Source organism: Camelus bactrianus, chromosome 1 (assembly GCF_048773025.1).
Source record: "Camelus bactrianus isolate YW-2024 breed Bactrian camel chromosome 1, ASM4877302v1, whole genome shotgun sequence".
Classification (NCBI taxonomy): domain Eukaryota; kingdom Metazoa; phylum Chordata; class Mammalia; order Artiodactyla; family Camelidae; genus Camelus; species Camelus bactrianus.
The window spans coordinates 94792504-94818041 of record NC_133539.1 but is presented as its reverse complement, the minus strand read 5'-3'; the positions used below and the strand labels follow the sequence as shown (position 1 = coordinate 94818041).

General features: G+C 36.5%; 1 long non-coding RNA gene across 4 annotated transcripts in view; it reads left to right on the top strand.

Moving 5' to 3' along the window:
* Positions 1 to 25538, top strand: part of LOC123615974 (uncharacterized) — a 121508-nt gene that overhangs the window by 46790 nt on the left and 49180 nt on the right. For 3 of the 4 annotated variants that reach the window (XR_012508964.1, XR_006723829.2, XR_012508962.1), the window contains exons 1-3: positions 19141 to 19696; positions 20899 to 20974; positions 25123 to 25308. This is a non-coding gene — a long non-coding RNA (uncharacterized LOC123615974). Of the gene's footprint in view, positions 1 to 19140; positions 19697 to 20898; positions 20975 to 25122; positions 25309 to 25538 lie in introns of those variants that run through there. The other variant, XR_012508963.1, reaches the window with a different exon arrangement.

The following is a 25538-nucleotide window of genomic DNA, read 5'->3' as shown; positions in this document are numbered from 1 at the left end:
CTCAAGTCTCATTTAGCCTAAATAGAAAGTCAGAGAAAAATGTAGCTAAATCATGTAGGATTTTTGTTTGTTTGTTTTTGGGTTTTTTTGGGAAGAGTGAATGAGTTCTGCCCTATTTTCTGAGAATATGGAACATTAGACATTTTCCTTTCACATCTTCCTTCATGCCTATTTGATCTTCACTGTTTTTAGTAGCCCTTCCACTTGTGTACTGATTTGGGGTTTTATTTATTTTTAAACATGGAGTTTGCATTTTGTTTCTTCCTTTACTTGCTGTTTTTGGGTGATTTCTGAGAGAGAAATGGGGGAAAATCCAAATTTGCTGAAACTAGATGTCTGGCTGTAAACATAAGTGATTGCTTCTTGTTTACGTTCAGAAAATAATTATGGTAAATCATTATAGATCCTGGAGATTTGGGGGAGTTTTGATTTGTTCTTGAACTGTTCCAAAAAACCCAGCTACACTTAACATCTATCTGCTTTTGCTTTTTACTAGTCCCTTCTACTCCTTCCTTGGATAATAATTTCCTGGATTTCTATTCATTTATTTTCTGTCTTCTCTCACTTTTGTTTTTCACTGTATAAGTTTAGACACAGTGCTGATTTCATGATGATGAGTTCAGAGGGAACAATTTAGAATGAGGATAAGTTGGGATGGGGAAAGCTACTGGAAATGAGGCAAAAGGAGGCAGGGGGCCTTGACTTCTGTCACCTCCAAACAAGAAACAGAGGACAAGATAGCTGTGACAAACAAATCTGGGTGTTTTTTCAATGGGAGCCTTGGGGATTTGTGCTCAGGTAAACTATGTGTTCATGGATGTTCATAAATCAACTCCTTTTTGGCAAGCATTGAAACAGAAAATCTCAATATCAAGAAATTACTTTTACAAAAATGTCAAAATAATCATTAAAGGACAGGAGACTGTTAGGTATTTCACATACATGTGTGATTTAGATACACATAATGTAATCTGATCCAAACAGATTGTCTAAATCAAAATCCAGAAACTGAAGAAAATTACCTGAGTTTACTTGCTTTTAATATAAAATAAAACTACACTTTTTCACTTTTTTTATTGAAGTATAGTCAGTTTACAATGTTGTGTCAATTTCTGATGCACAGCATGTTTCAGTCATACATATATTCATTTTCATATTTTTTCATTATACATTACTACAAGATATTGAATATAGTTCCCTGTGCTATACAATATAAACTTTTTGTTTATCTATTTTATATATAGTAGTCAGCATCTGCAAATCTCAAACTCCCCATTTATCCTTTCCCATCCCCTTTCCCCTTGGTAACCATAAGTTTTTCTATGTCTGTGAATCTGTTTCTGTTTTGTAAATAAGTTCATTTGTCTTTTTTTTTTTTTTTTTTTTTAGATTCTACATATGAGTGATATATGGTATTTTTCTTTCTTTCTGGCTTGCTTCACTTAGAATGACAATCTTTAGGTCCATCCATGTTGCTGCAAATGGCATTATTTTATTCTTTTTTATGGCTAAGTAATATTCCATTGTATAAATATACCACAACTTCTTTATCTAGTCATCTGTCAATTGACTTTTAGGTTGTTTCATGTCTTGACTATAAAATTACACTTATTTTCATCTTGGAATAATTATCTAATAATTATAACAAGTCACATACGACAAAACAGCTTTAAGCAGAACTTAGACTTCAAGCCCTTTAATCCTACAGTTTATCATCTCTTTAAATCCATCTCATGATTTCTCTTTTTTAACCTTAGTTATTCTAATTATGAAATATTTTAAATCTATGTAAAAATAGTGAAGGAGGTGATTTAGGGAAGGTCATCCTTTACAGCTGGGGCAGACTGGAAGGAGTTGATGGCTGGACCTTTGCTGACCTCACACAGTTGGGCAGCAGGTCCTTCTGTGGAGGGGATTCTGGGCAGTACATCTCTGTGTCCACCACAATAAGAAATCTGAATTTGCCCTGACTTCCTGCAAGGACCCTGGGGAAATGGCATGCTCTTAGCTGGCTTTTATACTTTGTGATTTCTTTATCTTTGGTTGGAGTTTGATGCATAGTCACCCTCTGGCCACCTTTTCTCTTGCTTCACTCATTCAGAGCTCACTGTCACCAGCATGGAATAGTGGACTCTCTGCCTTTTTTGTCATTTGGATGAATTCTGTCTTTGGCAAGAAATCATATTCTCCTTACACTGGCTTAGCTCTTCTTGCTGTTCCTGACAAGTCCTGATACTTCCAGCACCATAACTCTTATCTCGTGTTATTGCTTATTTAATTCTCTCTTCCTGGGTTCACTAAAATCCCTAACACCTACCTGAGTGAAACAGAATAACTATTTAGAGCATAAATAAATTATAGTGTATAGTAAATAAAAACTCCTTAACTTCCTAGAGCCATGATCGAAAGGCAGTATAACATTTAAGAGCACAAAACCTGGGACCAGCTATGATCCTGAGCAAATTTCTTATCTCCCTGTAACTCAGCTTTCTGAACTGTAAGAAAAGGATACTAACAGTATCCACTTCATAAGATTGATATGAGGACTAAATACATTAAATATGTCGTATTTAGGACAGTTCTTGGTATGACAGGTGTTGTTGCTGTTATTATTATTTATGTTGCTGCTGTGGTAATTATTTTGGCAGAATGGAAGGGGAAATGAAAACTATAAGATTGGTGAGTCTTATCATAGATGTAACATAAAAATCAATGGACTACTGGTTCCTACAAAATAAGAGCCAGTTTTCCTTAAGTACATGGCACCCAGTAACATCAAAGAATTAGTTTTAGGTCACAGATACGTGAAAAGGTTTTTCTTTCTTTTTTTTTTTTTTTTTTTTTTTTGATCTTTTTTTGGGGGGGCGGGTAATTAGGTTTACTTACTTACTTTTGATGGAGGTACTGGGTATTGAACTCAGGACCTTGTGCATGCTAAGCATGCAGAAAAGATTTTATAAGTAGATAAAAATAGTTTTGGGGGATAGATTGTTTGGTGAGCCCTTTCCTAGTCATCTGTTAATTAACACAACTAACAAGTCACATACGACAAAACAGCTTTAAGCAGAACTTAGACTTCAAGCCCTTTAATCCTACAGTTTATCATCTCTTTAAATCCATCTCATGATTTCTCTTTTTTAACCTTAGTTATTCTAATTATGAAATATTTTAAATCTATGTAAAAATAGTGAAAACAATATAACTTCCCTTTTTAAAAAAGATCTAGCACTCTCACATGAACTTTTGCTGTGTTGTCTTTGGGTCTCTATCTCTTTCATTATCCCTCTTTTGTAAATTCTGTTGCCTAAAAAATTTCTTTCAGTGAGGCTGAACGTCTTAGGACTTGTCTGGATCTCACTGATACTCCAATTACTTCCCTAAGATTTTATGGCATCATTTTAATGACTAAGATTGCATATCATAGTTGTTTTCCCTCCCAACTAGTTGAAAGTTTTAATTAGCAAGTAATATTTTGATTTTTGTTTATAATCCCTTTGCTTCTGAACAGAGCTATAAATTCCTTCATTTGGGGGAGGAGGAAGTTCCCTGGGGGTGGGGGTGGGGTTCAGTGGTAACTGTGTCTATTTCTGCCTTAAATATCTTCACTTCACTTGAATGCTAGAACATGTGCTTTACCTCTGTGATAAACTCTGATATAATAATGTAAAGAAAAGTAATGATCACCTTTGGACACTTAAGAGATGAAAAGAAGAACTTCATGCTGCTATGGATGCTGGAATCTTGCTGGCCGCCTCTCATCATTAAAACATGAATATTGTAACGTTCTAGCCTAAACTTCCCCTGTTACAATAATGAATTAGTTAAAGATACAATTATTTCAAAGCTTTAAGGCAGGAAAATGCCATGGTTCCTGCAAATCATCACATATTTGATATAAAAGCTCCAAAATCAAAGTGAAAATATTAACTTTAGATTAAATAATTTGCAAATATGCTTAGGGCTGCTTTGAAGAGAAATACAAAGAATTCACTAATCAATCCTTTTGAAAGCTAGACATGCCTCTCCCAAATATATGGGCTCTTTACAGTGGAAGAAATGGGTTTTTACATATTCACAGGCTGAGTCCATGAAATGTGTGAATTATGAGCACATATGCTTGATTTATTCATTCATCAGGTGTTTATTAAGTACTTACTGGATGAAAAGCACTGTTCTAGATGCCGGGCATATATCATTTAACACAGTAGAAAAAAAAACTCCTCCCCACATAGAGTTTACATTCCAATAAGGGGAGATAGGTAATTAACATATTAGATAATTGTATGTTTTCCTCCAGCAACGTTACCTGCATCAAAGCAATTAATGAGTCAAGGGAAGAACTGAATTTATCCAGGGTAGGGGTGTAGCCAAATGAGTACAAAAAAGAGAAGGATAGGGGAGTTCAGGGTGGGTTCAAGGGGATACCATTGGACTTGGCCATGGAATTGAGTCTTCTCAGATGATAAGTAATTTTTTTTTTTTTTTTTTTTTGGAGGGGAGGACAGAGAGGAATGCCCTAGGAAAAGCATTTGGATCAGTGGATTGTAGGTCTCAGTGCAGCTGAAGAACTGAGGAGGGAGTAAGATACACGAATGAGTGCTTGGAATTCAGATTTTTAGAGGGGTTGTTTATTTGTAGTGACAAGGTCTACGATTCAACCTAGGGAGCAAGTGGCTGAGGTATTTAAGGATGTGACCATTGGAGTAAAGGAATTCTGAGAATTAAGTGATAAGGATGTTGGAAGGCTAATACAAATGTATTAAATCACCAAGGATAGTGTTGGATAGAGTGCCATTGAGCCAGGAGCTAAAAATCTTCCAAGGATGAAGGTAGATAATAGACTCAGTGAAAGATGACAACAAAGAAGTAGAGGATTATCTAATGTTCTATACATGAAAGAACTGAGATCCAGAATTGTGAACTGATTTACCCAGGGTTATGTAAGTCATTAATGAAGCCATGTAACTGGAACTCCAGCAATCTGTCTCCAAGCTAAATGTCCCCCCCCCATATCACACTATCTTCCATGATAATTTTTGTGAACTCAACACTCAGTGAAGATTAGGAAGTTTGTTAAGTGGTGGGTGGGGTGATGATGAATCAAGTTTTTTGCAACTTGAATTTGAAGTTTCTTTAGACACTATAGTGAAGAGGGCTGTTAATTGGAAGTTACACATTCAAGTGGAGAGGTTTTGTGGGCAATCAGATCTCAGATTTAGCTTTGTGAGCCATCAGTATATAATGGCATTTGAAGGGATAAATATGAATAAGACAGGGAGAGAATGCAGAGAAAGAAAAGGCTAGCAAAAATTGGATGCACATATAAGGAGCAGAGAAAATGGGATTGTACAGAAAACAGAGAAAAGTCTCAAAGAAGTAGAAGAACCAAGAATTAAAGAATTTCAAGCAATAAGTGAGGGATCAATTGCACCAGATACCTGTCCCACCCCCCAACACCCCCACATTAAATGGGATAAAGGAAGGAAAGAGTACTTCGGATTTGTCACTAAGAAGGTCTGGGACCACATAACTGAGTTATTGTTTAATAATGAATAATATTTAACAATGAATAATAGATGATGAAGCACTGGAATTTCAGAGGTCAAGTAGAAGGTAGAAGAGACCAGTTATGATCACCACATTTCTCCTGAAATCACTGTCCACAAAGTCGATGGGAAAGCCCTACCATCCAAGAAATGTCACAACTAAATAGCAAAAGTGTGCAGATAATGAATTACAGAAGCAGTTTTCTGAAACATTTATCCAAAAGATATTCCTTAAAATAATGGTTCAGTGGTCAGATAATTTGGGAGATTGATATCTAATTCCTCTTGGAAATGTACAATTTATTTTAGCATATTCAAGGCTCTGAGAAGTCCTGCAGCAAAGAGACTAAATTTTGATTAGCTCAATCTTTCCCAATAAGGAACTTCATCATCATCATCATCATCATTAATATTGTCATTATTTGCAAAATATCTTTAAACATTCGAAGGTTAACATTCTGCAGAGCACACTTGGGAGAATGCTGATTTATAGTTATCAGGCCAGGATGCACTGATGAAAAGAAAATACTTCAAGTCATTAATTTATTAGGGGGTGAAAATTATAACACAGAGACAGAGCACTAGAGCAACCACTAAATTTAGTATGTTTTCTTCCTAATTGTACCCAAAAACTAAACATTATTACTTTTATTATTTTCATTGTTATTATCACAACTTAAATTCTTAATAAACCAGAGTTTTAGGTCAAAAAGATCCTATATTGTTTTGTCACTTTAGGTCCCTTCAAACCATTTTCTGCATATTAAATTTACAATAATGATTGTGCTGGAAAACTCAGGCAAAGTGCCTTGATTTAAGCTCACAATAACAGACTGATCAATTCAGATAAAGGAAAAATAAGCCTCAACCTGCCTAGAATTTTGATCAGTTTTTTGCCATCGGGGGAGAATACACTATTTATCTAGGGCTCTCTGAGACTTTTTCTGGGATTTATAGATGGTCCCTAATGAGTGTATTAAAGAAAAATGACATCAGAATTATTTGTCACTGACATTCATCAGTTTTTAGATTGTCATATTACTAATAGGATATCTAATTTAAAACATTCTTGGTGATGACAAATGACATAATTATTGAATTTAAACTACCAAAGAGAAATGGCCTTAAAGTCAATATCAAAGGGAGATTTTTTAAACACCTTTAAGTGGGGATTTTGAGACTTAGATTTATTTGAATAATGGAAATTAACCTAATACATAAGAAATACTATGATTTTTTTCTTTTTTTAACATTTTTTACTGATTTATAATCATTTTACAATGTGTCAAATTCCAGTGTAGAGCATAATTTCTCAGTTATACATGAATATATATATATATTCATTGTCACATTTTTTTCTCTGTGAGCTACCATAAGATCTTGAATATATTTCCCTGTGCTATACAGTATAATCTTGTTTATCTATTCGACAATTTTGAAATCCCTGTCTATCCCTTCCCACCCCCTGCCCCCTTGGCAACCACAAGTTTGTATTCTATATCTATGAGTCTATTTCTGTTTTGTATTTATGCTTTGTTTGTTTGTTTGTTTGTTTTATATTCCACATATGAGTGATCTCATATGGTATTTTTCTTTCTCTTTCTGGCTTAATTCACTTAGAATGACATTCTCCAGGAGCATCCATGTTGCTGCAAATGGCGTTATGTTGTCAGTTTTTATGGCTGAATAGTATTCCATTGTATAAATATACCATATCATCTTTATCCAGTCATCTGTTGATGCACATTTAGGCTGTTTCCAGAAGGAACCCTACTTCAAAATGTGATTTGTTTTTTATATAAAACTTCTGATTGTACATTACTTTGTTTTACACTACAAATTAGGTAGCTTTTTCCAAATGTTCACTTCTCTTCTCTTAACAGTGCTAACAGAAATATTTTAGGGTAAATCAAGAGTAATTTTTTTGTTTCTTAGAGACATGAGGTAAATAAGAAAGACACAGTAAACAAGTGAATGGGATTTTAAAAGTGGAACCCATCTTTGAAAGGGTAAGTGCTCATCTGTTTATTCAGTCAACAAACACTTACTGAATGCTTCCTAGGTAACAGATTCTGCTTGACTGTTGTAGGACACAGAAGTAAAATATTCTAAGTCTATGCGCTTATGAAACTTCCATTTTAGTAAGAGAAGCAGACAAGGGAAAAAAAAAAAACGTAGTTCCTATGGCAATAAACGTTACACAAACAGTTCAGTAAGTGAGGGAAGATAAAGAAAATGTTCAGGAACAACCTCTCTGAGGAGGTGGTATCTGGTGCACGGTGAGGTATGGCAATAAGCAGTGGTCGGGAAGAGCCTTCTTGGCAGAAGGAAGTGTGAGAAAAAGGCCCAGGGGCCCGTGATCTGAGTGTGCGAGGAGAGGATGAGTGAGAAGCCACGGTGGCCCAGCTTAAGTGAGCACGGAGGGCTGTGGTTAGAGGCGAGCATGGAGGGGCAGGCACGGCCAGGTCGTGATGGCCATGGTCAAGAATATGGAGCCTGTTTTACGCTTGATAGGAAGCCATTGGTCTGTTTTAAAGCAGAGGAAAGGGCATGGTCTGATTGACATTTTTTAAAGACCCCTTTGAGTGCTGAGTGGAGAATAGACCGTAGGAAAGCTGAGAGAGGGGATGCTGTTACAGGACCAAGACAGTAAGAGTGAAGGTGGTAAAAAGTGATCAGAGGTACTGGGGACAGGCCTTGCTGCTGGATTTTTTTTTTTTTTAATTGAAGTATGGTCAGTTTACAACATTGTCAATTTCTGGTGTACAGCACAATGTTTCAGTCATATAGGAACATACATATACTCATTTTCATATTCCTTTCACCATAAATTACTACAAGATAATGAATAGAGTTCCCTGTGCTATATAGTATGAACCGGTTGTTTGGATTTCGATATGAGGCCCGAGGAGAGAAGTCAGCAAGGATTGTGGCTCTGTTTGGGCTGGGGCAACTCCGTCCCTGACGTGGAAATGGAGAAGACTAAGATAAAGGCATGTTTGCACCAAATGTTAACAGAAAAAAATGACCTCATTAACACAACTAGGGAGCCTCGAACAATTCCTTAAGGATGTTTTTGTAAAGTTAATTCACTTTCATAAAGAAACCCCACTGGAATTTCAATCTTTAATTATGATAAATGGCTTCACTGGAGTAACGGGTGGCAAAAATGTATATTCAGGTTAGAAGCTATTTGCAAGGATGTTTTGTTTTGTTTTATTACTTTGGAAACATAAGCAAGAGGGACTGAAGAGCTCATCATAAAATAGAGATTTATATCTCTTCATATCAGAAAGACTTCAAAGTCTTGTTTATGTCCTTCGCAACAAACTAAATTGGATAGCATTTTCAGTAAATATAAAAGACTTGACTTACACTTTAAAAAAAAACCTATTTTTCTCCATGGACATACAACGGAAGAAACAAACCAGCAGGTAGGGAGTGTTACTTGCCTTTCAAAATAAAAGCAGCCATATTCATGCTGAGTTCTATACGAGGAAGAATAACTTGCTAACCTCTCCTTTCACTGAAAACATAACAAGAACAAATTACAGAAAGAGTGACTGGAGTGAGGCACAGAGAAAGAGTTTCCGGCAGTAAATCAGTCTTAAAAACAAGTGGATGCTACCAAGAGCCACCTAGACAGCATTATAAGGAAACATTTTTATGTGGTAGGCTGGTACAGAAACAATAAACGTTATCTCCTTAGAAACCTGCTCCTGTAATTATTAATACATAAGAGAGGAATGGGCAATGATTCTACTGTCTGAAAATATGACCACACTTTTCAGTAATGCTGACAGTTTCAGGACCATTCTATTTGTTGAAATAATCTGTAAGGTGCTATAACAGAGATTGCTTAGTATACAAGCAAATTTCAGCAACTTTATTTCCCTTATGATATGCTTTGAATGTCCCTCCTACGATTAAACCAGTAAATTGAAGTATCTGACTTACAGTTTTGACTTAAGAGATGGGCTGGAAAATTTTTTGCTAGGTTTTCCAGGACAATGCCAATGTCAGTTTTTTCTCAGTCTTATATCAAAATTTCATGAAACTATCACTCATAGGCCATGACATAATAAAAATAATCTTTCATGAGCTTATGGCTTTAAAAACAAGTAAACAAATCCTGTATGATCACAGATCATTTTTGTTGAATCCGTTGTATGTTTGTTGTTTTCAAGTTGTGAGGGCAACAGAATTACAAAGTGTTCAATTCTTTGAAGATTAAGAAATTGTTGGAAAGCAGAATTGCAAAATTTTCCAGAATGACCACCTCAGAGACTGAAGACGTGAGGTCTGTCTCTTTTCTCTAAATTCACTGCAGGCAGTAAATGTTGCTTAGATCAGCCTGCTTAGCACGTTGTCAAAAGCATGCAGGGTAGAGGGTATAGCTCGGTGGCAGAGCACATGCTTAGCATGCACTAGGTCCTGGGTTCAATCCCCAGTACCTCCAATAAAAAGTAAATAAATAAGCTTAATTACCTCCCCCACAAAAAAAAAAAAAAAAAAGAGAGAAAAAAATATGTAGTGTACATGTATTTTGAAAAAAAGAAGTTAAAAAGAAGGTAGATGTTCAGTGTGAAATTCACAACTCCCATTAGACTCGTAGAGGCAGTGTCTGCTGTATCACAACAGTGACAGCCCCAAAATGGCCACTCCAAATTGAATTAATACTCAAGAAAATGTTTCCATCTGTCACATTGTAGGTGTGATTTGTTCCTTTACAACAATTCCATGTTCATTGCCTTGCTTCTGCATTCATTGTAAATGTATAATAGACAACTATTGGTTTAATTCAGCCTAAATTACAGGATAAAAATCTAATTCAATTTGGTCTTATGAGAGAGTAAGCCAGCTCAAGATGGTGTTTCTTTATATACAACCGTCTTCAGTGTGATGTTAAATGCTTAGTGAATTCACATATTTTGTGCAATAAACAATCTTCTTAGTTGTTTCTATGCCTTATTATGTTAAATGCTTTAAAAATCAGAACTAGATTTTCAAAAGAGGGCTGTCAAATTATCAAGACAAAAATTTGTCCCCACCTAATTTTTTCAAAGCTAGCCTAACTTTCTACAAATCAGAAGAGCCAGGTAATTGCATCTGGGCAGCCTTCCTCAGCCAGTCTAGATGAAGTAATTTAGACTGACCTTGTTGGCAGGCGGCACCGTCTGTTGTGTGGTAGCACTTCTTGGGTGAAAAGGTGGGCCAGAGGTGATTTTCTCCTCTCAAAATGTAAAGAATGATCTATCTCTGTGTTCTCTGCAAACACCCTATACAGTGAAATAGTTGGCTTCAGACATGAACATTTTGATTCTCATTTGAGGACCTGTAGTTGAAAACTTGTCAACCCTGATAATTACTGCCAACCAAGGAACCTTGCCAACCTTTAGAAGATGCCAAAGGGCAGGGCAGCCAAAAGACTTGAAAAATGTAAACCTTCCAGGTAAAGGTGAAAAAGAATGGAGGGAAGGATGGAAATGGGTTGTATAACAATCTGGTTCTGCTTCCTGGTGTGAGGGAAAGGCACCTTGCAAGGAGAGCGCGTGGAGGAGGTACACAGGAAATCACCCCGTGAGGATCTCTAAACACAATTCAGAGTGAGCCAACCCCTGATTCCAGCTCTAAGGAATATCTGACTGCTCATAAAAGGCTTAACTTCACAAAACCAATTGAGGGATGTGATGGAATTAGACTGGGAAGCTGTGAGCTATCCTATCTTTGAGAGTTGCCAAGGCAACTCAGGGATTGAAAAGGGTATCTATGGGGTAGGTTTTTAAAATGAGACCTGGAGGAGGCAGAGAAGGAGGAGGACCAGAAAGAACAAACAGCTGGTGTTAAACAGTAGCTAAAGGCAGAGGGAACTGGGAGGCTCAGCTGTGAACAAAGCTGACTGGGCCCTGCAGCTCATGCCGAGCCTTGGGAATTTATTCATGAGAGGAATTCAGCAAGTCCCTGGCTGGTTTCAAATAAATCCTGGACCAAATAATATGCGAAAGGAGGGCTTCGAATTAAACACAATAAGGTAGCTCTATTTTATTGTTATTATGGATTGTGCATGTCTCTGCTGTTTTCCCAGGCATTTTTCATGTGTGTTCAATAGAATACGGCATTTGAAACAGACAAAAAGAAAATTCCTAGAAACTGGTCTGCATTTCAGCCAACCAAGATAATGAAAGATAATTTAGTAGATCCATTGTTTTATCTACCTCCCCAAATTTGACATCAAACTGTTTCACTGAGACAGAATGCATCTCTCACCTTCAACAACTTCCTTCCTTCAAATTTGTGCTGCCAAATCCCAAACCCAAACCGCCTTCCTCTCCCCTGACTCCCCCAGAACCATGTTTCTTTTGTGTGTGAAAGTCTGTATATGTTGACCATTTTTCCTGAAGTTTAAATCTAAGTCAGTTTTTTAAAAGTTCATTTTTAAAAAGGTGGAATCATTATTTGTGATTATTTTAAAACCCAATCCATTTTCCCGAGGCTTATTTTCATAGATGTGTAGAACTGTCATGAACTACTGTGTGAGAACGCCTATTCACGGACGTTGTAAAAGAATTTGATTTTTAAGCAGCTAGTCCTAAAAGGCATGCAGCCAAACAGAAAAGTTGATGCTGGGCTTAAAATATGAGCTTTGACCATCCTCTCCTTGTTTTGGACTTACCTGTGCTGATTTGGATACACAGAGCAGGGGTTCTTTAGAGCAGGTGTATCAACAGTATCTGCTAGGGAAGTTTTGACCTGGGTGAGCATTACTCAGGCCAGCACAACTCAGCAGTGTGCTGGTAAGTGTTAAACAATCAGCTTCGAAATGTGTGGGTGTGCCATCCAAAGGCAGGAAGCCACTTGTCACTAATAACAGTAAAACATATGCTATTCGTTACCGTAGATTCCATATGGCCAATTGATTCTCATGGAATGCCTCACGGACTGTGACCAAACTCTTGTATCTGTAGCCAGCCTACGAGTGCAGTTAATGAATGAGTAGATCGTACACAAATATTAGTTATTAGTTTTGCTTTTGTTAATGAATAAGACAGAAGTGAGACAATGAAGACATACGTTGGAACTTCCTTGGCCTGATGCGACCTCTACTGGGTGACAAGGAGTGGGGGCTGTGTGTGTGTGCGTGCGTATAAGAAGCTACTGTGTGTGTATCTACTCAAACTGGTGACTTTAAAAATCTGAAGATGTTACGATTTCTAATACGACAATAAAACTTACTAGTGAGCTCTCTTGAGAAACATCAAGAGTGTAAGAATATGGACACTTGGCACCATATGAAGTATTCACTGAGGGGAGAGCCTGATAAAGATAGCAGAAGGAACTTCAAGAGCTCTAGAAATAAAATTTGCAGCCTCCTTCAATTGCTGACCATGTGTTTATCTATTTTGCAATCACTGAATCATCCTGTTTCAGCGCTTGTCAAAAACTTCTTAAGTTTTTGGTTAGAGGACAAAAAGTGGTCATGAGATCTGAATTGAGCTTTGCTGACCTCACAGATTTTCTGTTAGTTTATGGTTTAGAGGGACAGTCAAGGGGCTAAATTCTTGAGCAGCTTTTCTTTCCACCACTGTGCGAGGTTAAACGTCTGATTTGCAGGACTTACGCTGTATTGTCAGTACAGAAATTAAAGTAGAGCACTCAGGCTCTCACTGAGCTGGGAAGTCTGTAAACAAGCGAGGGGATAAGAGAGTTATGACCTAGGAAGACCAGGTGACTCTTCAGCTTTACTAAAAGGTCACTGGTGTTTGCTTTATAAGCACAGCAGTTAAGACAGGGCAGTTAGAAGCTCTTGAACGGTTTTCTTGATGTTTAAAACATTTTATTCATTTTGATCAAAATCATTTAGGTGTTTAATTTTGAAGTTATTAGACTGTAGGTTTTGGGAAGGCCATGAGAATATGTTTGGCTCCCCAGATTTCTAGAGCCTGGCACAAAGTAGGCGCCCAGTGATTACTCATGGATGAATGGATGTTGGAAAGGAGTTGCATCTTTTCATGAGTGTTGAATTAGTACTTATCATTGTGGTTGGCAGTCTCTAGACTGGCCCTACTGATCTCTGCCTCCTGGTATACATGCCCTTTGTGATCTCCTCTCTTTGACTGTGGGCTGGATCTAGTGACCTGCATTTAGTGAACAGAATACAGCAGAAGTGATGGGATGTCACTTCTGAGATTAGCTTACAGAAAGGCCATGACTCCTGGCTTGCTTGTCTGGCCCTACCCCTCAGAGCCCTCATTCTGGGGGAGGCAAGTTAACATGTCACAAGTAGCTGAAAGATGGGGCCCATGCAGCAAGGAGCTGATGCCTCTGGCCAACAGTCAGAGAGGCCCTTAGACCCTCAACAGCCACAAGTAGGCTTGCAAGCATAGCCTCCTCTGTGCAGCCTTGAGATGCCCACAGTCCTGGCCAAAACCTTGACTGCACCCAGTTAAGCTGCATCTTGATTCTGACTCACACAGAACAACTGTGAGATAACAAGTGTTTGTAGTTTTAAGCCATATGCATTTCTGGGCTATTTATTACACAGTCACAGAAAGTCAATATAGTTGAATCTATTGTTAAATTGGATTCATTAGTTGTAAAAACTCCATCTAACTGCATAACTCCTGAAAGGCACTGACAGTTTGTTGAGAAATATAATTCTTCTGTTTCAAACTTATTTTGATGGCTGTATAGTTTGAAACCAAATTACTTCACTCGAAGTCACAAATTACAAAAATACAAAACAGAAAAAAGTAGGGGGAGGGTTCAATCCCCAGTACATCCATTTCAATCAATCAGTCAATCAATCTTAAATTACTTTCTTCCCAAAACAAAACAAAAAGTCACAAATTACTCCAAATGGTCAAAGTAGGGATATTTCCTCTGAATTTCTTCACCAAGAAGTAGAATTACCTTGATGGTCTTTTCACTGCTATGCGAGTAAACGTTACATTCAGATCACAGTGAGTAATACACTTACTTAGACATGTATCATCTTTAATGAAAATCACCCACATGTTGAGATGGTGATGCAGTGCACGGTGGTGAAGATTGTGGTTGGCGGTGTCAGACTGTCTGAATTTGAATCCAGCTTTGCTGCTTATTAACTGATTAAATTTGGGCAAATCACTTATCTGAATTGGTTTCTTCACCTCTAAGGGAAAGGGAATGGATTGTAAACATATGTGAAATGTAATATATAAAGAGTAGTTCATAGGAGTGATGAGATCGCCTGCTCTGATGGGGAATGAAAAATCCACAATTTCACTTTTTCATGAGGTTTGCTCACAAAAATTCAATTTTTCCTGGTCTTTTCAATGATCTGGCCCCTTGTTTTGATGGCATTATTGCATTCTGCATTCACAAAATGACTGGACAAACTGTCCATATCAGTGCTTTACAAATTTTAAAAAACTTATCAAAATTATGCATGCGTACAGTTCAGAGTTAGAATGTTGCATAAGGTAGTTCTAGCCTTGAGTGGCTCTTGAGCACTTGAAATGCGGCCAGTCCTAATTTAGATGTGCTACAAGGATAAAATACACCCTGGATTTCAGACTTAGTATGAAAAAAAAAAAAAAAAGGAAGTTAAATACCTTTTAAATAAATTTTTTGGTAATGATTACTGCTTGAAGTATTTTGGATAGATTTGGTTAAATAAAACATAATATGACAATTTTACTTGTTTCTTTTGACTTTTTCTGAAATGTGGCTACTAGAAAATTTGCTTTTATATATAGGGATCTCATATTTTGTTAATAAAAGCACTAACAGACTCAGAGTTTCGTTAAGAAAAGTGGCAGTACGCCTTCCTCTTCTCCATTGTCTCTACAACCTTCACCCTCTGCGTGCATGTCTACCTCTGTCAGGTGATTGATTTTGGTAATTTGGTAATGATAACTTCTTTTCTAAATAACATCCCTTTGTTACTACTTTCTGATTTTTCAGTCTCAGGCATTATCTCTTGACTGCACATCCAGTCTCCATGCTGTCCTCCCTCAGTCCCCAAGGATTACTCCACATCATATTAGCAGGATTTGCATCCTCAGAGAGCCTCATTTACAACCGAGGCAGGTGGGGAGCCACGACTGACACTCTTTTCTATACAGTTTGTTGTTTCCCTAGGACTGCTGTGTGCCTTCTGGCTTTTCATTTGCTGTTTTTCCCCATGTACTTAAAAGTCTAGCTGTAGACCTTTTCTCAGTTTCCTAGATCTCTTCTTAGGAGCCAGGCGTGTCTGGTATTCTCTCAGAAGTCCCTGTCAGAGTTGTCAAACCTACCCCCAACCACACTGGGTGTTCTTTGTGCCTAGTGCACAGCCCCCACGGGGGAACCTTTCTTCTGCGCCATCCTTGGGATTCCCCGCATCATGCTCCTCTGTTGGATCAGCACTGTTCTATGCCAGGACTTCCTCTTTCTTGGTTTATTTCCTTATTTTGGTAGACTATATTTCCCAAAGGTTTTCAAGGGAAGGGAGCAAGGGAGGTAAATTTTTGAGACTTGAAAGTCTGAAAATAAACTTTGGGACCATATTTTTTCTTTCTCTGGAAGCTCATAGGATCTTTGTTTTATCCCCAGCATTCATTCATTTCTGTGTACTGTGACTGCTCTGATTTGGTTCATCTTTCAACTAACGGCTGTTCCTTCTGCCTGGAACACCATTATCCATCTGGCTCGCTCCTCACCTTTTTCTCAGCAACACCTACTCTGGTTGCTCTCAAAATAGCACCCGGCTTCCCTTCCTCCACCTGTACTCCTGCGCCTCCCTTCCCTGCTCTGCTTTTTCTTGTCTTTCTTTCCCCCACAGTACATATTACATTATGCCATCAGGTCTGTTTTCCATGTCATTAGTTCTCTTTTTAGGTTGGCTTAATCTGCCATTGAATCCATCTATTTTAATTGTTATCTATTTATAAGAGTTCCACTTTTTCAAATGTATTTGGACATTTTTGATAGTCTCTTTCTCCTAACGTCTCTTTTTTTTAATTTCTTTTATATCTTTAAACATAGTAAACATATATTTATTTTATATTCAGTATCTAATGATTTCAGTATTTGAAGTCTTTGGTTTTGCTGTGTTGTGGCTCTTGATTCCTACTGTTGTTCTATTGTGTGTGTGTGTGTGTTGGTAATTATAAATCCTTGATTGCTGTTATTCTGTGGGGACTGGATTGAGACTGAATAAGCATTTATTTTTGCTAGGGTGCTGACGCTACTGTGTCATCCACTACTATTTAATAAGATACTTCTTGGAATGTTTTCAGACCACATGGACATGTGATTCTAGGCATGTGGGCTGGTTTGTCCTTGCTAAATCGTGTAGACTTTTTTCTGTTAACTGAAACACAGAGATTAGACAGTTTTCTTTTTAGTCTACCATGGTTAGAATTGTTTTTGAATAGATCATTTTGCTTTATACACGTAATATTACTAAAGTCTCAGCTTTACGTGGGATGGGTTCCAACGTTTTATCTTGCTCTGCTCAGGTGTCTCATGCTCCAGGCTACCTGTGTGAACCCCACTGATGTCCTCGGGTTGGGCTGCACACTCAGTCTTTCATACCTCTGGGGTTTTCTGCTTCTATTTTGTTCCTGGATGCAGAGCACAGGCTCAACTTTTTAAGCTATTAGTCCATCAATTAAAAAACATTCTATTTGACATTTTTAACTATTTCTACATAAGGAATTTTAGGGTTATTAGTGTACCATAATAATAGAAGCAAAACAATGGAAACAGGAATATAAGGCATTTTTAAAAGCTAATTGAGATAGTTATCCTGAATTTTGTGATGACGTTTCTTTGTTTTTCTCAATAATTTCACTACTTATGCAAGTATCCCTTAAAAATACTGTTTAGTTTTGCATGTCTTCAAACTTTACATAAAAGTCATACTGGTACAATTTGTCTGCCACTTGCTTTTTCTTTTTTTTTATTTGTGGAAGATTTTGAGATTCTATAAAAAGCTTTTCAGTTCCTCAAAAAGAAACTAACCATTTTTCACAGAAATGTCATGTCAATGATTAAGCACCATAAAAATTCCCAAGCCCTCTAGTAATTATTTGTTTTATGTTTTCTTTTTATTGGAAATGAAAGTTCAGTGGAAGAGCTTAACATTGACTAACTGCTCCCCTAATTAGAAAAAAAAATATTTATCATAATTGCATGGAAAGGAATGCAAATTCTTCCACTGCAGCTGTTCCTTATCGTTTGAGTCTTCTTCCTACAAACCCAAAGCCAACCAAAGTTTCAGAGGAGTTAAATAATGTTTAACTCAGTTTTTAAGTTTATAAAACTAAGCAGGAATTGAAGTAATAACACCATCAAGCTTCTCGTTTATTTCTACACACACACACACAGTGTTTCATTGTTAAGAATTTTGAATTGGATAAAATGTGTTTACTTCTTACTTACCCCTCAACTTAAAACAGGCTTATCAATCTAATATTTCCTCCTCTCTTTGTTTAATTCTGTTTGGGGGTAAAGGCTGAAAAATTCCTTAAAGAATTATACGTCTTACAAAATCCCCCCTCTTTTCCCCTGGTCTGTTTTCAGACATCCGTGAGTTAACTTTTGGGATGATAAGAGCCAAGTGCAGAGAAAACAATAGAGAGGGAAACACTACTGGGGAAAATGTCATCACTTCACTGGGAGAGCGAGTGAGTCAATTCTCAATGTTTTGGGGGATTGCTATCGCATCTTCAATACACTAGTGAGTTAATAAGACTCAGGCAAAAATAAAAATTTAAAAAAAAAACAGAAAAGAAGTGCTAACTCCTCTTTTGTTCCACCATAGGCTAATGCCATGCCTTTCAAATATGTAAATAACAGATCTATCTACCACTCATCAAACTAGGAGAAAGGGGTTTTCATGAAGAGCAGAGGCCAGATGTCATAAATTACAGTGAGAGATAGTCTGTAAACACAGTAAGTACTTAATAAAATGGTTTTCTCCTTTAAGTAAATTTCAAGTGTCCATTCATATTTTCACCTATAATTTTCTCTTAGAATAAACATAACACACCATAGTAAAATTCTGTAACAGGAACATTAAAACATACTTTATACTTCTTCCTAAATGCTGTTTAAGAAGGGTTCTATCTTTATAGCGCTTTCTTAGCATCAAATTTAGCCATAAATATTTCCAGTGTATTTGTCAAACTTTCAGTAGTTGGAAGTTACACTTTTTTGTGGATGTTACCATCCTGACAGTCCTTCTGAAACACAGAGTATGTATATTATTCAGCACCATTATTTATTACCTTCTATTTTTCTGTCTTCTTTGTTCATGGTTTCGCTTTGCAACCACTCAGTTTCCTCTGCTTTCTAATTTCCATGCATTAGCTGCTTTCACTAAAACATTGTTGTTCACCCTATCACCCCCATCCCCCCAAATCTCTTTTGAGCACTTACTATATGTCAGGCATTGTTTTGAGGGCTCAGGGTACAGGGTAAGAAAGAATATAACTTTGTTTGACTTGGTATTTACTAGTGATTAGGGTCCAGACTCTGCAAAGTTACATATTAACATGAAGACAATTGTCCAATTGAAATACCCATGGGGTTCTATCTGGCAGAGAATGTAACCCTAAATTTCATGGTTTCATTGTCCTATAGGATATAACCAGTTTTGTGTCTAACATAGCAAATTCACTTCATTATACCTTTTTGGATGATATACGCACATTTATTCCACAAATTCCCCTTGGAAAAAGCAAGCCTTATCATCTTAATTATTTTCTTATTAATGAGTTAAACATTTTAATACTAATTCAGCATTAGTTTGAGAGTCCTGATTTTAACTTTTTTTTTGAAAATTATCATTTGACCAGAGAATGACAAAGTAAACTTTCTAAAAATGGAACATTTGAGCTCAAATCTAAATGACAAGAAAGAGACAGCCATGTGAACTGGGGACACAGTCCTCTGAGCAGACAGAACAGGATGGCTAAAAGCCTGAAGCAGGAAGGAGTGTGGAGAATTGAAGGCTTGGAGACCTATCTGGAGCAGAAAAGGGAAAGAGTAGGGGGAGATGAGTTCAAAGGGCCAGGCGGGGGGCAGTTATGTCAGGCTCTGGAGACTATGAATCACGACTTCAATAAATATTTTTTAAAATTCTATTTTCTAGGAAATCTCAATTCGTTTGTGCACTTCAAGTAAGTTCTTTAATTCCTTAAAGATTTGGGGTCGGGGGGGGGGGAAAAAAACCCAAGGATTTACACAAACAAAAGAAAGAAAAAAATAGAAAAAATATTTCCAACTAAGAAAAATATTGAATAACACCCTCTGAGATAATGATTTCATTTAAACTGGAGACTTAGGTAGGTGCAAATATTCCTACAGGTTCTCTTTTCTTATTCTTCTCAGTAAAGAAAAACTCCAGATTCCAAATTATCAGAGACCCGTGGAGGAGAAAAGAAAAGCAGGGTTTTGTGACCAATTCTCTCCCTGATTGATTGTATTTTTTTTTTTTTAAGTGTTTTAGCTTTCTCATCTCTGTAGTGAGCATGAAATTGCCTAGAGATCTGTGTGATTCCTCTGTGGAGAGGTTTTAAGACAGGTAAAATTAGCTGTAAATCATCTTGAATTTCTAAGAGGCAGATTCCAGACTCTGTGGATTAGGGCTTGTCTTTCTCCACCTTGCTTCGCCCATGGTCCCTCACATGGTTAAGGGACTAAAAAAAGACAAGGGCAACTTCAGTTCCTTATTGTTCCTTATCTGTGGCCAGAGCGTTCTGTGCTGTTAAAATTTCACTTCTTAATTTATAAAACATCATAAGATTGCCCTTGTTCTATGCCGTTTTCGTTCAGTAATTTCTTATTTGGCTAAGAAAGAAAATGCAAGAACTAACGTACGATTATGGGGTATTCTATTTTGTATTTGTTTTTTACCTTGACTGCTTACTCTCATTTCTTTATTATTGGGTCCTGACCTTTCGGCAGAGTTTATTTTCAGTTTCTACTTTGTTTTCCCAGTATTGTGGAAAGGTCTCAACTATCACCCAGATGGCAGAAATCCACCAGAAAATCCACACACTGGGGAAATCCTACAGTTGAAAAGAAGACTTTTTTTTTTTTTTTTTAAGAAAACTTTACCAAAATAAACATGCTCAGAGATACTCTTGTTTACTAGTAAGGAGATCTGTAGAAAATTTGAGGTAAGGGGTGAAAATAAGAAAATACAGGCTTAATTACCAGAACATCAGCTGAGGTTACACTTGTGTCAAAGCCCAGCTTCTAGATGAAATACATATTTGCAAACTATTCTATGCTTTGTGCCCCTTTAATTTTAATTTTCAGAATTCCCATGACAATGTTCAGCTATCCATACCACATGACACATTTTATGCCAAAACAGGTTTAGGAATCCTGCAGATCAAAGGAGGAAGGGATGCTGCAGCTGAGAACAGACACTTCTAAGACATCTTGCAAGGGTAAGTTCAGAACTGTGCTCTTCTGAGTACTGTCTGGGTATTGACAAGAAGATTCAAATAGACTCTGCGAACTGCCTACATCTAAGGAAGTAATTTGAGTGGCACATATTAAAGACAATCCATTCATATTTGAGCAAACCCAGGCAATTTATATTTCCTGGATGTCAGCTTGGATGGGAGGTTGGAAGAATGGTGAAGCTTCACTCTCATTTTAGATAAAAATCCTGGATAATCATGTATTTACACATTAATTTATGTCACAGAAATACGCCAAGTAAGAAAATAGGACCTCCATATGCTGCTGTTGATGGTATAAATTGTTACAGACTTCCATGGAGGACAATTTGGAATGTATATCCAAAAGCTTAAAAATATTCAAGATCTTTGACTCACCAGGTTTTCAAAGGAATAGGAAGATAGATGTTCAGAGTTATATAACTTGTCATTGTGTTGACAATAATGAAAATCTAGAAAGAGCCTATCAGACCAGAAATAGAGGAATGATAAGTATGTTCCATTCACACTATAGAATACTTTGCAGCATATACAAGTGATAAAGATTTATAATTATTGACATGGAAATATGTTTTTAAATTAAAAAAATTTTTAGAACATTTTATTTTTTGTGCAATTTTATTTTTTTGGGGGGGGGGATTAGGTTTATTTATTTATTTTTTAACAGAGGTACTGGGGATTGAAACCAGGACCTTGTGCATGCCAAGCACACATTCTACCACTGAGCTACATCCTTCCTCCTTAAATTTTAACTTATAAACTCAAGTTAGAGAATTTTCTTGATACATATGTAAGGCTTATTAAGCTATCACCCCTAAATTAATCCAGGAGCAGTGTCCTTCTTATTATAGTCTCTGGACCCAAAAAGGAATAATATTCATTCATATTCTCTACTTTTAAAGAGATACAAATACGAGGACCACGGCAACTGTTATTAACATATGGCACCCCAAATTCTCAGGAGTCTCCTCCTCTTCTATTAAGCAGAATCTTCTCACTCACGCCACCTGTTCTTACACTTTCCAGTCTCTATCATAAAACGCACGGTTTCTCACAATATACTCGGGACTCTGCCTGACTCCTGGTGCTCAGCACCTAAGGGGAGAAGTGCCTTTGGTTCTGAATGCTCCCATCAGACCAGTTCTAGCTTTTGTGCTTTGTTTACTTCTTTAAACCCTTTTTAGATCAAAAGAGAGAGAAGAATATGTCTTTTCCTAATCAGTCCCTTAAAAAGACAGATGTGGGGCTTCATAACCAATTGTGAAATCTATTTTTTTCTCTCTGGCATACCAAAGATTTGTTTGCAGTTATTTAATTGAAAGTTTTTAAGTGGCCAAGATATGCCTTCACTAAAATAAATGCTAAGAAAGAAATAAAACGGGAGCGTTTAAAAGTAAAATCTCCAAAAAAAACATATGGATGTTTTTCAAATACGAAATTTAGGAAAACTAAGCATGGACTTAAAAGACATGAAAGGAACAAGATACTGTTTTCCTTGCTAACTTAGGTCCTTAGTTACCCTACAGATCACCGCTGCCATCCCAGGAAATGTTAAAGCCCATTTTAATGTTGATTCGCCATCGAATGGCTTTTGTAAATATAAAGCCCAGATATTACAATGCTTTGTCCCAGCTGAATTCTAGTATGTATGAAAATTAAACTCTGCTACAACACATGAAGGTTTCATAAAATATTTATGACCAGATTAGTCTTTGTTGAGAAAAACAAAACATGTGAAGTGTGCAAATTAGCTGTCCTCTGGTTAAAAATTGCATGTGCCTTTAAATTTATTGGCATATTTAGGCTACAAATAAAGGTAGGTTTTCAACAAATTTGACCCACAGTAGAAGTCCAATAATTTTAGTCTGTTTTTTTTTTCCCTTGGGTATAGCACATATGTTTAACAAATTATGAAAGACAGTTATTGACTGTGACCTGGATTCAAGCTTTATTTAGTTTGGAGTAGAACTGTGGTGTGATTTGCAGCTAAACAATCTCAAGGAATTCAATGACTCCTTTGATACTTTGAACCAGATACTCTGAACTCTCTTCCTTATAAATAGAGTTCCATTACTTCCATTAGGTTTAATCCATTAGGATTATTGTTGGGATTAAATGACATAACATATGTAATGTGTCTAAATACAGTGCCTGACACTTAGGTTCTCAGTAAATGGAGTTCCTGTGTCATTTTTAAAAATCATTCTTACCATCGACTTAAGTTATTCCAAAAATATGGTCACTTACAACATATGCAGGGACGAAAAACTTATTTGGATGAGCTGGAAGATTCAAGCCTCAAGTGTAGCAATAAATCTGAGTTTCACATGGTGATTCAGGATTTTAGCAATTTCATGGATCTCTGAAGGCAATGGATTCCAGGATGGAGAACCCTTTTGGAGAGTGTACTCACCCTCTAGGGTCCCCTGCACGGTGAGAAAAGGTTTGCATACACATGAAATAAATCACATTTCTTGTGCTAGCCTCACAATTTTTGGTAAATCTAAATCTCTTGAAAATAAACATTTTAAAAATACACTCTGAGAAAATAACCCAAAATGAGAATACACACACATATACATACTTTTGAAGATGGAAAAGTTTTAACACTAAACATTTGGAAATAAATCAAGCCTGAAAAATTGTGAACATAACTGAGTGATCAACAGATAAGAGTAAACACTATATTGCCATTAAAGAGTCAAAAATGTAGAATATGCTGATACATATATGAAAAATTCATAAGTGAGGTGTGAAAAAGCAAAACATTATTAGCATGTTTACTCTGGTTATAAAAAAATTTCAGAAGACAGCTATATTCACATTAAAAGTAATTTCAATGTGAAAATGTAACAGTGAGGCAGTGGCATTTCAAATCTGTAGGTATTTTTCATGGATATTTCAAATAAAGTATTTGTAAGAAATATTCCCTTATTCAGATGGAAACAGTCCTCTTCTCACTCAAACTAGTTATTCTGAACATTTTGTTTTATTTTTCTCAACCTAATTGTTAGATTCTTGAGAGAAAGTACCCTCTCTATTCCATAAAACAGTGTCACCCACAATGCTGACTATCTCCAGGCCTGGTATAAAGTAAGAATTCAATAAAAGTTAATTAATAAATGTAATAAAAATTTTAATTTTTTCCTTAAATAAAAATTCATTATATTTGCTAGTGGACATAAAAGAAACCTAGGAATCTGCTATGGATTTATAGAGATAGTCTAATAAAGAGTAATTATCCTTAAAAATTAATTTCAGGGTTTTGAATGCTTATAGGAAAAGTTCTATACTTGCTCCTATAATTTTTTTTAATATAATCTATTTGTTAAACTTTAAAACCTTTTCTGGACTTTATAGTTCAATATCACAAAAATTAAAAAATTTTTAATTTCCATTGTTATAATACACAAACAGAAAAGTACTCAAAGGTGTTCATTCTAGCAATGAAAAACAGACGAAACAGGCCTGGTCTAACTCTCTTCTAGAGCCAATGTGGATCCAGCTGAACCTCACCTAGATCAAGCACTAATCCATAGATCCCTGGAAGGGAAATAAATGACTATTGTCATGTGATACTGAGTTTGGGGATGGCTTGTTACACAGCTTTATCATGATAATTACTGATTGATGCAATTGACACTGCACTGAATTTATAATAATTAGAAGAGAATTGACATCTTTGTAAAGTATCGAGTCTTCCAATTCATAATTGTGGTTTATCTTTCTGTTCACTTAGGTCTTCTTTAATTACTCTCAATAATACTTTTTTTTTGAATGATTACCTTAAAATCATTGATTTGATTTATTCTTAGATTATTTTTATATTCTGGTAAATGGCATATTTTGAAAGACTCAAATTGAATTTTTTGGTTGGAATATAAAAATTATACTATCCAGGAATCTTGCTAAAGTTTTTTTTTTATTGAGTCTAATACTTTATTTGTAGGTTATTGAGGATTTTCTCTTTACAATCACATTGTCTGTAAATAATGACAATTTTATTTTCTCCTTTGCAATCTTTACATCTTTTATTCCTTTTTCTTGTCTTTGCATTGTTCTAGGACCTTAGCAGCATGTTTAATAGAGGTGGAAATAGTGGTTATTCTTTACTTATTCATGGTCTGTCACAGGTTGGATGCTCTCAGAAAGAGATCTTGAGATGGAGATTAGTGTGCAGACATTGTGTGAGGAGTGGTCTTGGGATCTACCCATGTGGATGGAATGGGGTGAAGGAGGCCTGGACTGAGGAAGAAGCTGGGCTACAATGTCATCTCAGTGAATGCCTCAGCCGACCCATGAGGAGCTGTGGAACTGAGGTATCTCTTTCAAGTTCTTCCAAGTAAGGGAAGAGGACCAGGCTTTATATCTCCGTATCAACCAGTAACTGGTTGAAGACTACCCAATGGGGAATGTGATGTGACTCTGGGTGAGGTGACTCTCCTCAGTCAATACAAGTTCCAAAGTGTGTGGACAACTAAGGGCTCTCTGCTGGAAATACTCCCAGAGGCTGGGGTAGGGCCCTCTAGGCAGCATCCACTATACAATT